The 15,501-nt window shown below is 38.9% G+C and overlaps 1 long non-coding RNA gene across 1 annotated transcript in view; it reads left to right on the plus strand.

Annotated features, from left to right (window-relative positions):
* Positions 1-14,982, plus strand: part of LOC135327882 (uncharacterized) — a 27,974-nt gene extending 12,992 nt beyond the window's left edge. The window contains exon 4 of the long non-coding RNA XR_010388408.1: positions 14,795-14,982. This is a non-coding gene — a long non-coding RNA (uncharacterized LOC135327882). The remainder of the gene's footprint in view (positions 1-14,794) is intronic.
* Positions 14,983-15,501: the final 519 nt, after the last annotated feature.

Below are 15,501 nucleotides of genomic sequence, written 5' to 3' on the forward strand. Positions count from 1 at the left end.
AAACAGTGAAAGCCTGTCTTCACCACAATTCTTGCAAAAAGGACCAGTAAAGAAACTGAGAGTAATTACCTATGGACATTCCATATGCTTTTGTTTGTAAACCTTTCCATAGAAACCAGTATTGTTAAGGTGAATTAACCCCTCCTTTATCTTCCAGTAAGTGTCAATTAGTGTAAAAGAAGGTCCACTATTTGCCAGCTGATGATAGTTATTGTTGTTTCCTGCTCAATTTGTCTGCTGTCGCAATGAGTACTCAAAATACTCCTTGTTGAAGCATTTGCGTGTGCTCTTACTGCAGGCAGTGTGCTTTGCTTCTTTCAAAATGGGTTTGGAAGACTGCCTGTTTTCTGTACCAGAGCACTGCACTTTAAAGCTTGCACTTTACAGAAGTACACCAGAAGATGGAAGCAGGGCTAAACACTAAGGAAAAAAAAAAAAAAAAAAAAAAGGAAGAAATTCACTGGAAAAACTTGAATTTCAGAAAAACTCCAATTTCAAGCTCTGACTTCTCATATACACCAGATGTGATCATAGAAACCCCTGTGAATAATGAAGGATGCTGAAACTCATTTTGTGACAGTGGGTGATGGGCCCTGGGAACAATCGCTTTAAAACTCAACACAGCTCAACCTGAGTAGATAAAGGTCAGGCCACCAGTTCTACTAAAGGGCCAGTTTGACAAAAAGATTTAGAAATTTGACCACCAAGTCACAGACCCCAGTCTAAAATGTAAGGTCTAACACTTCTGCTTAGCTGTCATTTACCACTAAATGTTAAATATTTTATCCTTATAGTGTTCACTGGAATAAGAAGTTCTCTTTGACTTTACTTGCATTTATTCTTGTTATTCCTTTGTCAAATGTTCAAGTTTGAAGAGTAACCTTTTATAAATATTGTGTGTCTCTACATAATGCACTGAAGAAATGCACTTAGACTTCTCCACTTTTCTATTTGTTGCTTTAGAAAGCAGAATGATGCTGGGATGAGCCTTCCTTTTTCTATGGCTTGCCAGCTCTTGGGCTGAGGAAGGAGGTGAGCTAGTGCAGCCTTGTTCCTGCACTAATAATTTTTGAATGATTTGAACTTGATAAAAGGATACATTGCAGGAGGACAAAGACTTTTCCTGGCTTTTCTGAAAGGGCCGTCTACCTGTTTCGCTTATTTCTTTGAAGCCAGTACTAATGTTACAAGACAACCCTGGGAAGCTCAGAAAGAATGTTTGAACTAGGTAGATTAGGATAACTTCTATCTCTATTTTCTAAAAAAGAAGCATTCTTTAATCAAGGGCATCCTAGAACTGCTAATCCTTAACTGAAGACTTGAACTGTAGATTGTTGAGCTGAAGCTGTCTAGAGGTAGTCACTTAGATAAAACTTGCTTAGCATGAGTAGCTAAATTTGCTGAAGCCTTAGGCTGCACTCCTAGTTCAGCAAGAAAGGGCCCCAGAGCTGGTGCAGGCTGGAAAGATAAGGGAGTTACAAGCAGTCTGCATTCCTGTGCCCCACACTCCCAAAGGGAGGATATCAAGGCTTTGAAATAAGGCCTGCTTGGGCACCAGGACCTTGGGAAACAAAGCCTCCTCTCGCTGCTGAAACAATGTTAATTAAGGGGTCTGGACTCTCTCCCCCTCGTCAGGACCTTGGGAGATAACACCTACTGTCCCTGCTGGGGCAGTGTTAATTGCTGGAATTACTATCTCCTCCTCCTCAGGACCTTGAGAGACAGGGGTGGGACCTGGGGAATGAAGAAAATCACTAACCAATCAGTGTAAAAGGGAAAATTGCAAACCTGGCAATTTGTTTGTATAAATGCTACTTGAAAAGTTGGAGGGGTGTGCTTGATTTGTGGGAAGCCACTGAGCACCCAGGCTTGCGCAACTCTGAAATAAATAAGCAAATGTCTCTCCTGAGTGTGTAATTATTGGCTTATTGCACACCAGGCAACGAATCCGCTTTTCAGACAACACTAGGGACAACATGTAATAATCTTTCTTGGTGACACATGGCAAAGTATTTCAGTGGACTGTGAAGTGTATTATGTGCATTCAGACTGCCATTAGATATTTGTGTTTTGAATGACTACAAACATACATAGATTCTGTTCCATGAATTATTAAGTCTCTTTATCAAATGCATCACAGAATCAGCCAACTACACATCCTCTCTGACTCATAGTTTTCATATTTGTATAGGAGGGATAGTGGCATTGCTTATAACAGAATGAAAAGTGGTAAGTATATCTTATATTTGTTATTTACATATTTTAAGCAACATAAAAACTAAAATTTGAAAGAAACATCTTCTTCTGATTTTTCTGGGTTTTGTTCTATCTTCCTTCTTTTCCATTTCCTGTTCATTTATAAATAACTTGCAGTTGCTGAGAAAGAGCATAGGAGATGACAAAGACTCCCAAACACCATGGATTTATACAAAAAAATATTATTTTTATATGAGAAAAAGGGAAAATTTAAACAAATACATTCCCCAACGATGTTTCATTTACAAAAAACCCCACAAATAGTAGGAAGAAAATGACTTCAAGTGAAGCCTTAAGACTTGACTGTGTAATAAACATTTGTAAGTTCTAATCAATTAATGATTGCAACAGATAGTCAAAGAAAGAGACAACATATAGGAAGCTGACATTTAATTTGTCACTAAGATTCTGGATACTAGCAGCCACGGGTGATAGGAAGGTGTCCTGTTGGGGTACATTGACATTTAGAGTGAAAGAAAAAAATTGTCTTTTTTTCTTCCCTTTTGACTGTAGAAATGATTGTTCATGAGAAAGTATTTCAACTGTTTTAGAAAACCTTTTCTTACTTTGATTTCTTTCTCCTGTGAAATATCTGTAGTCTATTAAGCCGAGATCTCTTATCATGTCTGAACTGTGAGTTTGATGTTGCCTTTTCTTGGACGACTTAAGAGAATGAAGAAGCACATGCACTTCTGCCTGAGGTAAATGGTAGCAAGTATGCAATGGAAAGTGATGATTAAGAAGATGGATAGGGTCATACCTGCATGTGTCTTTTGTGTTTTTCTTTTTTCCCAATCTTTTTGTAAGATTTCAGGTGCTTGAAATGATGTAACAGTAGTATCTGTAGTAGCCTTATTTTTGCATGTTCTGGGTATGCTATCGTTTGTGTCATATTTAGATAACAGAACTCTTCCTTTCATGGGTGCCATTGTCTTTATGTACCATAAACTATTTAATCAGAAAGCAAGCTATGAGACCAATTTGGCTTTGATATTACTGGAGTAAGTAAGTGTAATTCCACTGAAATCAGTGGAGTTGCACTGGGCAACAAAGAATTGAGGAAAGATGTGTCAGTTATCTTAACCTGAGGGGACAGATTCTGTCTAGGATTTTGATTTACTTAAACTGCAAGTTCTGAGGAATAAAGATCTTCATTTTGCTATAACTGTGGAGCACCAGGACAAAGAGCCATAGTCCCACTGAATGGGGCTGCCAGTGAGAAAGGAAAATAGCATCAGGAAGCCCTTTCCCTACCCTGTGATGCCTGTGGCCACACCACCTTGTGCTGTAGCTGTATTAGAGCCCACAGATTTGGGAAGTTTTGCAGGACCCATGCTTGAATGTGTACTAGCACACAGCAATAGCAAATGCTGCAGGATATGGAGGAGAGATGCAATGGATGGCCTGTTTTTTGGCAGGATTGGCACTGCATCAGTACTTCAGAAGGAGCTTGGGGGCACTTGCATTACTAAGGGTGCAGCTGCCCTAATAGGACAGAAAAAATGAGTTCCTGACTCGTTAATGATTCAGTGGATCCAGATGCAAAACAAAGTCAGACTTCTAGAATAAACTGTTACTAAATTCCCATCATTTTATTTCAATGCAGCGTGCTGTTGTTCTTCACTTCCTGTCTAAGTGTTTATATACTACCAGATAATGTCTTAGTTCTTTCTTGGAAGCTAGTACATTTTACTGAGGAGCTAAAGCATCCATTCTATCTTTTATGTGCCTCAGACGGGTATTATGAAGTTCAATTAACATTTGAGAAGTGTTCTGCAATCCTCAGATGACATATACTGTGGAAACACACAAAATGGTTATTACCTATTGCATACACAATTTTTCATGCCTATATATCTTTCATCAAGTTACTCTTGGATAAAAGTTTCCTTTTTTGGTTAGAAGGCCACTTGAACTTGTGCAGTGGTACTAATCGAATATAGTATAAGGGAATGTGAGAATTTTTGCTCATTGAAATCTCTCATAGTTGAAGGTCGAGTGACAAATCATTGTTCAAGAATTCATTCATATGAAGATCTGAAGAATTCTCAGTCCTGCAACTTGAAAGAACCTACAAAGTCAGTGTGAAAATGAGCATAAAAGCAATGAAGTCTAAAAGGCAGGAACCATGATCCTGCCAGTGTGAAGATTTCGCCTGCCAGACATGACCATCTCTCCAGGCTTTGCACCACTTCTGAGGTCAAGTAGAGTAAGCACAGTAATTAGAGAATGAATCTGAGAGTTCAGATCATCACTCTGAGTTTGCCCTTCGGTATGGCGAATTGTGGGAGGATGGATTGCCAAAACCTTGAAGTTTCATTAGTGCTGGAATGAATCATTTGCACAGAAGAAAGGCTGAAGTCAGGCTGCCCTCTTCGAATGAGTAAAGGCCTTTTCTATATGAGTATGGTGAAACTGGTTTCAGAGCACCCAGTGATTCATTTTTTCCAATAGCCCACTTGATCAGTCAGGTGGCCTTTCTGATGGAGCTCTCGAAATGCAAGCACCCAGGAGAACATTGTAGCATCAAATACAATTCGAGGCTACAGCACAGGTGCAAAATAAAATCTAAGCAAATGCATAAGAAGGGCTATAATACAGAAGAGTTAACAGCAGCTGAGGATCTGATTCTAATAAATAACTCAGGACACTGAGGTTATTTCTTCCCTTCCAGGTCCTGCTAAGAGAGTTTTACTTTGTACTGGCATATCATAAGAGTGCATCAACTTACAGTATCATTTTTCTTTTTGCACTTGTTGTTATCCCAGCCCAGCTGCAATAAGATTTGCATTCTGCCAGGCATTGAAAAAAGTGTCCCAGTTTTGCAGAGTGTACAAGAGGGACAGAAAACAGAGCTACAGTGGGGAGAAATATCAGTTAGTGGTAGAGCTGGAAGTACATTGAATTTTGTGTGAGAGGGATTTCTCCCACCTAAGGAAATGCCTGTCTCTCCATTGACTGTGTCCACAGTACGTTGTGCTGGACATTGAAGTCCCTAACACAGGTGCCCCTGTTGAGTGTCCAGGTATAAGTAAAATGAATGGACACTTCAGTTTCATTAAACCCCATGTGACAGCTTGCCCGTGAGACCATGCCATGTCCCATATTGCCCTGGGAGAAGCTGAAATCATTTTGGCCATTCTGTATTACCTTAATCATGTCCCTTAGCTCCAGGTTGCTTGTCTTTTTACATGAGGTTTTCAGGGCTGAGGTGGCAAAGTTTAGACTTATGTTTATCCATCTCTTTCGATGGCATTGTAAGGACCAGATCTTTTTGCACTACCGTGTGTACACAGGTATATTGGTAGAAACAAATGGATTTGTACCTTTTCAAGACAGCTGATCCTGTATGCTCTAGAATTCATTTTATATTTAGCTTAGATTTTCCTGTAAGTTTGTGGTATAATAGGGTAACAACTTCTTTCTTTGTGATACTCTGGTGCTTGTTGTCAGAAGCTTAGGGGGAGGGAAAGGGATGCAGATAAGGTAAAACAACTGAGGAAGTGGTTTCAGTCTCTTTGTGTGGGGCTGAGAAAGGAGCGAGGGAGAAAAGAGCAGTTAACTTGGTGTCCCTTGTGAAGTTGTGCTGAAGAAAGGAGTTATTTGCTGCTCCTCGCTTCTGCTTCCAGATCGCAGCACATGTACAAAGGTGTTGGACCCTGACCTGGGGATGGTCACGCTCCCAATCTAGTGAGGAGCTGCTGGGTATAGCAACGTGCACTCAGATACCCTCACTGCTTAACCCTCACTGGAGGCTGGGGTGCCCACTATATCACCTACCTCTTCTCACAGGTACACCTGGGATGTGCCAGGGCTGATTCCTAGGTTGGTACATGTTGCCCTACATTTTCCTCAGGCTTTCTTTTCTGTAAGTGGCACTAAAAAGTAAACCTAAATGTATTAAACACCTTAGCTGCCATCAGATTTAGTGGATTTCATTTTCAGTACCTTCTCATTATAAATACCTTGATTTTTTTTCTTACTGATTTGAGCTTCTGTTTGGGGATTGACAAATATTGGAGTAGCTTTATGCAGCACTAGAGACTTCAATTTCTATAAGCCAGAAGGGTGCTATTAAAACAACCTGGTACCGTCCTTTTTAAAGGATCTGCTCATTCCACATAGTGGATATTTGTGTGGCAGAGGGTTTGAGGCATCGTTCCCAAAAACTTGCAGAATTCCATGTGTCCTAGGAAACAGATCTGTGCCCTGCAGCTGGAAGCCATCCATTTTTTAAAAGGAGTAGCGTTTTTCTTTAAAATAGTCCCAAAACGTTGTTTAAAGATGCATAGACATGGGTATCAGCAACAATCACTTTTTAAGATGTTCTTTGATATAAAGATGGACTTATATTTCTTTTTTCCCCTTAACTTCCAACTCCAGTAAAGTCCAGCAAATTTGTGAGGTTTATTTCTAGCACTAGGAGTAGTGCTAGAGAGGGGGAAGGAGGAAGAGGAGAAAGGCCTACCTTTGGAAAGACATATCATGTATGCAACATGTGACTTTCCTTATATGGTCTTCCAGAGGGAAAAAAAAAAGATCAACTCTTTCGCCTTCCATTGAAATCTGTGTCTGGGAGGACACTGTAAAGGAAGTCGGGGTCAATATTACCAGCTGAAACTGGGGACATGAGAAAACAAGTGGCCTATTCCGATATAGCTAAGGTATGTCCTGAACAACTCCACAAGAAGAGAGCAGAAGCTGCCTCCTCTGTCTGGCCTTCTGGGTTAGCTTTGGCCATAATATTTACTTTTGTTTACACTACCTTTTCTACTTATGTCCAAGCAAAACTGGTTAGGATGTAATTTACATGTCCAACAGCTAAAAGGCAGTTCAATTTTAAATCGCCTCATAGTTCAAATAGCATTAATTTACTTTCACTTGCATCGTATTCTGTCTCCTAATGTTACCTAGTTCCATGTAGATTTCCCAAGTCCGTGAAGAATTCCTTTCTGAGACAAACAGAGTAAAAATTCTTTCTTTTACGGTTTTTGAAATCTGCCTTCATTCCAATTATCTATGAAATCTGATATTTTTAAATTTGCTGAGAAAGGATTTCTAGACAAAAGTAATTTCACAGAGTGAATGGTTTTATTTTCAAAAGACGTTCCTTTTTTTGTTCTATGTTTTATTATTAGTAAATTATCTCATGTAATTTTAAAATGAAAAGTTGAAACCAGTTTGCCCCAAGGTAATGGGACACCGTGGAAAGTTTTAGTATTTTCAGAACTGCTAGTTTAGTTACTAAGGTCTTTTGACTCTCTCCCTCCATCTCTGTGACATTCACCATGTTGATTCTGTGCGTGGAGTGGTCTCACTCTGCATAATTGTATTTCTCAGTGTTCAACAGTCTCTGTTGCTTTTCCCATAACATTCAAAGGACTGGAACAACATTAATTAACCAAGTGAACAAAATCTCCAAGTTTATGCCCTTCTCTAGAGCAGATCGAGAAGGTCCCTTCTCCTCTGGCTTTTAGGAATACATTAGGACAGAGGATACCTTCTCTGTGTCCCAAGGCAGCAGAATTTAGCATACATTTAACTATAAAGAGTTATCTGCTTAAAAGATTTGTGAAGTGTGGGCTGCTGAACTTGAGTTAGAGGGCTCACTCCTGAAATATTCTAGCCTTTCTCCGTGGCGAGTCTAGACAGGGAGAAATTCAGTTGCCTAATCATTGGCATTTATTGCAGTTTAAGATACCCTATATAGTGTCCCCCTAGCCTCCTGTTGTGTCTTCAGGAAGACTTGTGTCGTTGCAGCCACATGCAGGATACTCTAGAGCGCTTTCAGTATCGGAGTGCTGTCCTTAAATATATATTTAAAGTAAATCATATCTGTAGGGGCAGACAGTGAGGGATTGGACAAGATAGAGTTAAGGAGCCAAAAGCCTTGGGAGGAATAAATAGCAGTATGTGTATAAGGTAGTAGCCGCACGGGATGAAAAGGAGTGATGATGGGAACTTGACCTTCGGGAAAGTACCGATCCGGGCTAGAGCTTATATAAAGGGCTTGCTTGCTTGAATAAAGTTGATTCTGATCCAGCACATCGGAGTCCGTGAATCAGACCACCACAATATCAGTAGTTTCACTGAATGCAATGTTAAGCAGATGCTGAATTTAATCACATGCTAATATCTTTCTGCAGAACTCAGTACTTTGAAGGATCAAGACTGTATGTGCTTAATTGGGAAAGCCAGAATAGCATTTATGGTTAACTAAATTACATATAGGATAAGAATATCAAAAACTTAGCCTGAACCCTGACTCTGATATTGATAGCAGTGCTGGCTCAGATTCTTTTCTGGCTTCGTCTGTTTTTCTCTTCAGGGACTCCCTGAGAGAGAAAGGTTATCTTTGCATTTAATATTGATTTTCTTCTCGGAATTCATCCAATCCCCTTTGAACCTATGTAGCCTCTTAGCATTCATGGCATTCAGTAGTAAGTGATTTAACAATCCATTATATGAGAAATACATCCATTTGTTTATTTTGAACCTGGTACACGCTAGTTTCTACTAATGTTCTACTTTTTGTATTAAAAGAAATTGTGAAGAATCATTCTCTAGTCTCTGTTTCAGTGCCAGTTATGAATATTTAGATTACTTATTCCTCAACCACCTTTTTTTCTAGGTGGAAGTATTATTATTGTAAATGTTGTAATAATGAGCTATAAAAATCCAGGAGCAGCTGTCGGTGAGCCTTCCCTGGCTCCTGTTTATATCCTTGCATTTTTTTTTCATAGAAAATTGGTATAGTATGTGGTAGTGCTATTTTATGCTGTCTGAAAACAGTTTTCACCTATCTTTAGTCTTCAATATTCATCAGAAATCCACTGTCACCTGTAAATAACAACAGAATTGAATTATAGGCATTTTGGATTTAGTCCTCTTTTCTCTGAAATACATTAACCCTTGTCTGTGTATAATTCAATATTCCCAAATGTCATTCTTTCTTCCTCTACCAATGCATCATGATTGCAAGTAGCCAATATAATTAAAGATAGCATTCAATGATTTTCAAAGATATAACGCAAAAATATGCAGACTTTTTTACAGCAGTTCATCTTTCTTCTTATATGATATTCTGGCTTTTTGCCATTGTTTGCCATATGCTGCATACACATTCTTGACAGTAACTTGCTGATGTCTAATTGGCTTTCTGATTAATCTGATGTCAAACTTAATGCCACTGTCAAATCTGAACTTAAATAGTTGCTACTGGAATGATGCCAGCGCTTGGCTTTTCTGCTGTGGCTCTGGTTTGCATGAGACTAGCGTCATCTTTGGTCAGGTCTACAGCAGTTGGGAAAAGCTTTTCCCAGTGCTGCAGGACAGCACTATAGGGTGTTCTTCTTGAAACGGATGAATCTGTAAAGAATCATTCTCTATTCAGGGTTTCAGTGTCAGCGAGTATAAATGGGCAGCACTGCAGATGCAGATAAAGTGTATTCGCTTGCACAGTTTTGGCTTTAAAAGTGCTCAGACTAGAATGTAGAGGCTGGGAGGATACTCACACCTTTCAAACTGATTCCCACATCTCAGACTTGAGTACCGCTGGGTGAGGGCTGCAGGATGGAGGAGTTTCCTGAGTGCTGGCATGCAAACGAACACCCCAGCCATCTAATTTGCCTCAGAATACTTTGTGCATACATCTTATACTACATCATAATACTTCCTGAAGTGGAAATGCATTTTTCCTGTTCATAATTTATGCAGTCAGGGAAATAGTTATGTTTGTTTTCTAAAGCTGCACCTACTCTTTGCTCAGCTCTGTGGCATTGTCCTTTGCTGTGTCAAAACTGGATGAATTTCCTAGGGATGTCCCCATCTACTGTTCCACTGAGAAAACTGGAGGGAGTAAGGCATGGGAAGGAGCAGGGTCTTGACATTTAAAAAAAAATATTTTAGGAAGAGAAAATAATTGCAAAAAAGGTGAAGACAAGCTTTTTTAGGAACAAAATTAATGACTTCTCCCCCTCCCCTGCCCCTTGCCTCCATGTCATAGCTTGAGAGATGCTTGCTTAGAACTGCTCGTTTTACCTCATTGGGTTTCTCCTCAGGAGAAGAGTGCTGTTTACTACATGAGCAAAAACCCAGTAGTGGATTAATTTTTGGTGTTATCTGAATCACACCCGTGTTTGGATGAGCAAATCAGATCTGTAGATATGCTGAATGAATGCTAAGAAAGCTGTGACCTTAGTAAACAAATACTTTATTTGCAGTTCAGCCAGAGAAGTATCATACATTCACCTCCTGTTTTAATTACATGCTTTAGGTCAGTTAAAATTCAGGACTGGTTCTAAAAACCAATAAAATAGGCACTTTCTTTAGGTAGTTGTATTAGGCTTTTAAACCAATTCTTTTAATAGGCCTAACTGTAGTATTTACTGTCAGATAATATAGGAAATAATACATGACAACCACTAGAGAAAGAATAGGTTATGAATAGCAATTTAGCATGTATGAATAACTGTTTCAAGCTGCTTAAGTCAGTGAAGCTTTAGTTAAGCTAGTTGAAAATTAGATGACTGGAAAACACTGAGGTGTGAGAAAGAGATGAGTTAGGGATTTCCACAGACACAAAAAATGAAAGAACTAGCTTGACTGGAAAGGATACTCTCTCTATATATGTATATATATGTATATATGTATGAAACCTTATTTAGCTAAAATGGTATCCAGTCACTTTATATAGATTAAAATGATTTTATATTAGTGATTAAGATAATAAAAGAATGGTACCTTGCCAAGGTGGTGTTCCTCTGGCACTGAGTTTGTGTACACGCTGAATTTCCCATCTACAGATGCTCCAGAAACTCCTTATAACTTGTCCTCTGATTTTAGGCAAAATTTTCTGCCCTAACAAGATTAGTGTTCTTTAATGAAGTCTTTACTTCTGACTTTAAATAGTTATTTTTTTTCTTCTCGCATTTATTTCTGTTTTCACTTAGTATCCACATAACCACAAATGACATGCATTTCAAATGCTATTCAGTGCATTTTCAAGTAGCTAGAAACAACTGTAGTGGAGTGACTCCTTTCAGGGTTATAATTACATCAAGCCCTTCTTTTTCTCAAGTCTCACAGCTATAGATTGTGTCTATATGTTCCTCAGTCCCTGAAGTTTATCCAGGTAGGCTTCCAGCTGTTAGAGGAAAGGAACATTTTTCAATTCACCTCTATCACTCAGTCATTTTAGTAGCCTGAACCTTTGGACTAACTGATGTCAGATAAGTTCTTTGCCTCAATATGATGAGACTCTTGTTTCAACCTTCCCTGATCTGTAAGCTTCAGTCAAACACAAGGGTCAAAAGGCTAAAGGAGGAGGTTTGGTTTTGTCCTAAAAATGCTATGTCATATTTGATGGATTTGTTTTATACTATAATAGCTGAGCTCTTTTTTAAGTGCAGAACCTGTCAGAAGCTTAGCAATCCAAGTGTAAACCTAATCTTTGAGGTTTAACTTGAAGCTGAGGTGATACAATGGGCCATTGCCCTGGCTAATGCTTTGGGGACCGCTGTGTCACAGGCAAGACATTGCTCCCAGGAATGCACCCTGCCTGGGCTGCTTCTCCTGCCCTCCTATGGAGGATCTTCCTTTGGGACAGCTACACCTTGCCTAGGGAGCTAATGGGATCTTTAGCACTGGAGGGTTTTAAAAAAGTTAGAGAGGGGCCCATCCATCACTCATCAGCAACTAATCCTGATTAGGGAGGCATGGATTAGATGACCCTGCATTTGTAGGGTCATTTTTTCCTAAATCATTTTTTGCTTTATTCAGCCATTTTGATCCCTGTTTTCTATAATTTCTAGTTTATTCTTGTTCATAACCAAGTCTGAATGAGAAACAAGTTTATTTTGTATCACCCTTCCAGGTATCAAACTTCATCAGCTAAATATCTGTTGTCTGTTTCTTATAATTTTGTTCATAAGTGCACATAGTTATCTGAAAGGGATATTTTACTGACCTAATATAAAGTAGTAAATACTTTCTACTTTGCTTTCACAGAGCTATTTATCTTGAGTTTTTACATTTTAATATCATAAACAGTGGTTAAGATTACTTTAGGGTATGGACTTTGCTAAGTGACAGCATTGTAAGAAAGAAGATACAATTGAGAGCTTCCCCAAAAAGGGACATATGCTCAGCTCTGATGATGACTGCCTGTTTACATGGGCTATCAATGCAAAAATGAACATTTGTGACTGTAAAGTCTTGATTTATGTTTGCAAAACAGATGTGTCCCAAATATCATTGGAATAATTAGGGAGGCCTACTGAAATCTGGCTGTTGGGGTTTAAACAAACAGTAGAAATGAATCAATAAGAAGATCCAGTTTTGCATTTCTTCTGTGCAAGTAATTCCCTCTGAGGTCAAACTTCTGTCTGCTTACTGATTGAACTGTAAGTAAGTATTGACTACTAATACACTCTTCGATGGCTAGTTAGAAATGTAATCAGCTTTCCATGGGCTTTATATGTTTGCAATTTTTTTGGAAAAAAAGAATGTAGATTGAAGGAAATCAATCTGAATTTTTGGCAAGTGCAGAGAAAGCTGATGTTTGTGACAAGTGGAAAGTCAGTGTTCAGCATTTGCTTAATCTAGCAGAAATTAAATAAGGAAAGAAATTAAAGAAGGTTATTCCATGTGTAATTTCTGTGAAACATTTGTAAGTTCAATTTTCTTCAATGGCTGTGACATACTGAAAATGGGAAAGGGAGGCTTGCAAGCCACTGTGGCCAGCTGCTGTGCATTCAGAGATGAAATTCCATGGTGGTATATATATTGTAGAAATGCTAGGTTATGGCAAGATATGTGAACAGATTATAGGCACCTAAATTAAGGCTTACATTGGACTTTAGCATTGACTAGAAGTTCATTTCAGCTACCTCCTCTGACAGCTACCTGAGCTTTTCCCTCAGCTGATGTGCTGTCACTGACAGTGTGACATCTTCATTTTACTGCAAAGTAAAGGGAGCCCATGTGAGATATCATGGAAGTGTTCCTCTACTTATCCAGATTGAGGGTTTTGGTCTTGTGGGCAATTTCGGAGCATGCTTACCAGATGGCAGGCGACATTGCAGAGACTATTACTTTTTTTCTGAGCAGACGTCCCCTTACTAAACCATAACTCGCTGGTTACAACATGTATGCAGAGTCCTGGGAACTCTACCCACTTCTCCCAGAAAATGGGAGTACTTATTTTCCTTCTCCAAGGATCCTGCTCTTGTCTTATGAAAATGTGCTCAGGCTCTGCTGTTACAGTCATAACATTGTTCACAAAAGATTTGAGGGTAGTTGTGAGAGAAGGTAAAAGAAAAGGTCTGATTCTTTAGCCACATGTTTAGGATGTTCATCTGGGAGATAAAAATCTTGGGGCTCCTGTCTCAATAATCACTTGGGTATTTTACATCAAGCAGTCATTGAATAAAATACATAAATGGTCTGTAAACCAGGGATGGGAACCCAGGACTCTGTACTTTAATATGAACGCTCAAAGCCTGCTAAGCTAATCTACCAAGCCACAATCTTTGCAATATTCTGTCTTGGCTCCCAATTCATCTTTAATATTCTCTTCCCAGAGGTTACATTCACTAAGCAATTTGCAAACAATAACAAATCAGATAAAAAGGCAAGAGCTGCCTCCCACAATAATAACCAAACATACAATAAAAAAGACCCAGACTTACCAATACTATCTAGACAAGATCTCTTTCAAAGTGAGAACTTGCACCATACAAAGAGGTTTTTTCATTGAACTGCTATGAGAGAAACATAATTACTACCCAAGTAACTGTAGATAAGCCAATACCTATGATTGATTAAGTGAATCGAAACTTCAAACTCTCTGAAATGTTACAGTATTGTATATAGTATTATACTGTAGTCCATGGAAATACCTGTTTGCTGACCTTACACTATATTAACTGTATGTTAACTGTAGAAACTACGTTAACTTTACTAGAGCTGGTGAAAAACTTTCTCTTAACTGTAGGGCCTAAAAGCCTCGTTTAAGTCTCTATGGGAGACACTGTACCAACACAGGGTAAGCAATAGTTGCTGATCCATTAAAATTTATAGGTAGATAGAGTGATTAAGACCTGGGTGGAATGAAAAGTGAATATGAAGCAAAGTAGATTTGCTTTACAGAATCATAAGGCTGGAAGGAACCTTATGAACATATTTCGTTCATCCCTAGCCCTGAGGCAGAATTAAATATGCAAAATTCACTCCTGACCAATGTGTGTCTGTGCTTTTCTTAAATCTCCAGTGATTGAACTCCTTGCCTGAGGTCACATGGAAGGTCAACAGCAGAGCAGAGGGTAGACTTAGGTATATCTGTATTCCAGTCATTGAACAGATCCACTGTCTTATTTCCCCAGATAAAGAGTATTGCATTTTAAATAGCTCTACAGAATAGCAGAACCAGTGAAATTCCCCATAATCAACCATTTTGTACTAGTGAGTATAAATAATTCAAAGGGAAGAGGAGAACAAGATATGGATTAAGATTAATTCCAACCTTTACTTGTTTCAGAGAAAACAAAGTCTGAATCATTCCCATTGATATATCTTATGGAACGACATTTCCGAAAAGGGCAAATGATGCATATGAAGTGGAAAACTATTGAAATTTACTGAAGATACAGAATGGAGCACAGCACAAAGAAGAAACAGAATATCATACAGAGAATTTTGGATGACCCTAAAGACTAGAGTACTCGAAATAAGATGCAATTTAATTATACTGAATACAGTGTCATGAATTTGGGGACTAATAAAAAGGCTTCTATGATAAGCTTGGAATTCATCACTTGGAAATTACAGAACAAGATAAAGACCCAGCTGTACTGCTTGGTCATAGGGCGAATATGAACTGAAAATGTGCTGCATTAGCAAAACCCATTTGCTGTTCTGTGAGGTCTCAGATTAAAAGTTACCAGGACAGATGGGAAATGTTCAGTCATGAAAGGCACTGTGGAATTCCTTGGGAATTCTGCATTCAGATTGGCTCCACGATGTTCAGAAAAGACCTCAGGCCAGTGCTGAGAAGGGCTACTGGGATGAGGAGGACAGTAAGAGAAGCCACTTTATGAGAAGGCATTAGAAGAGCCTGGCACATTGAGACTGACAAAATGAGAGCTGAGAGAGGGCATGGTTGCAGCCTTAGAATGCATGGTGTGAGGCAAACTGCTGTAGGAAAAATAACTAAGTTAAAGCAGATGGTTAGCAGAGCTAGTGAGT

The sequence above is a fragment of the Dromaius novaehollandiae genome, chromosome 3 (genome assembly GCF_036370855.1).
Source record: "Dromaius novaehollandiae isolate bDroNov1 chromosome 3, bDroNov1.hap1, whole genome shotgun sequence".
Classification (NCBI taxonomy): domain Eukaryota; kingdom Metazoa; phylum Chordata; class Aves; order Casuariiformes; family Dromaiidae; genus Dromaius; species Dromaius novaehollandiae.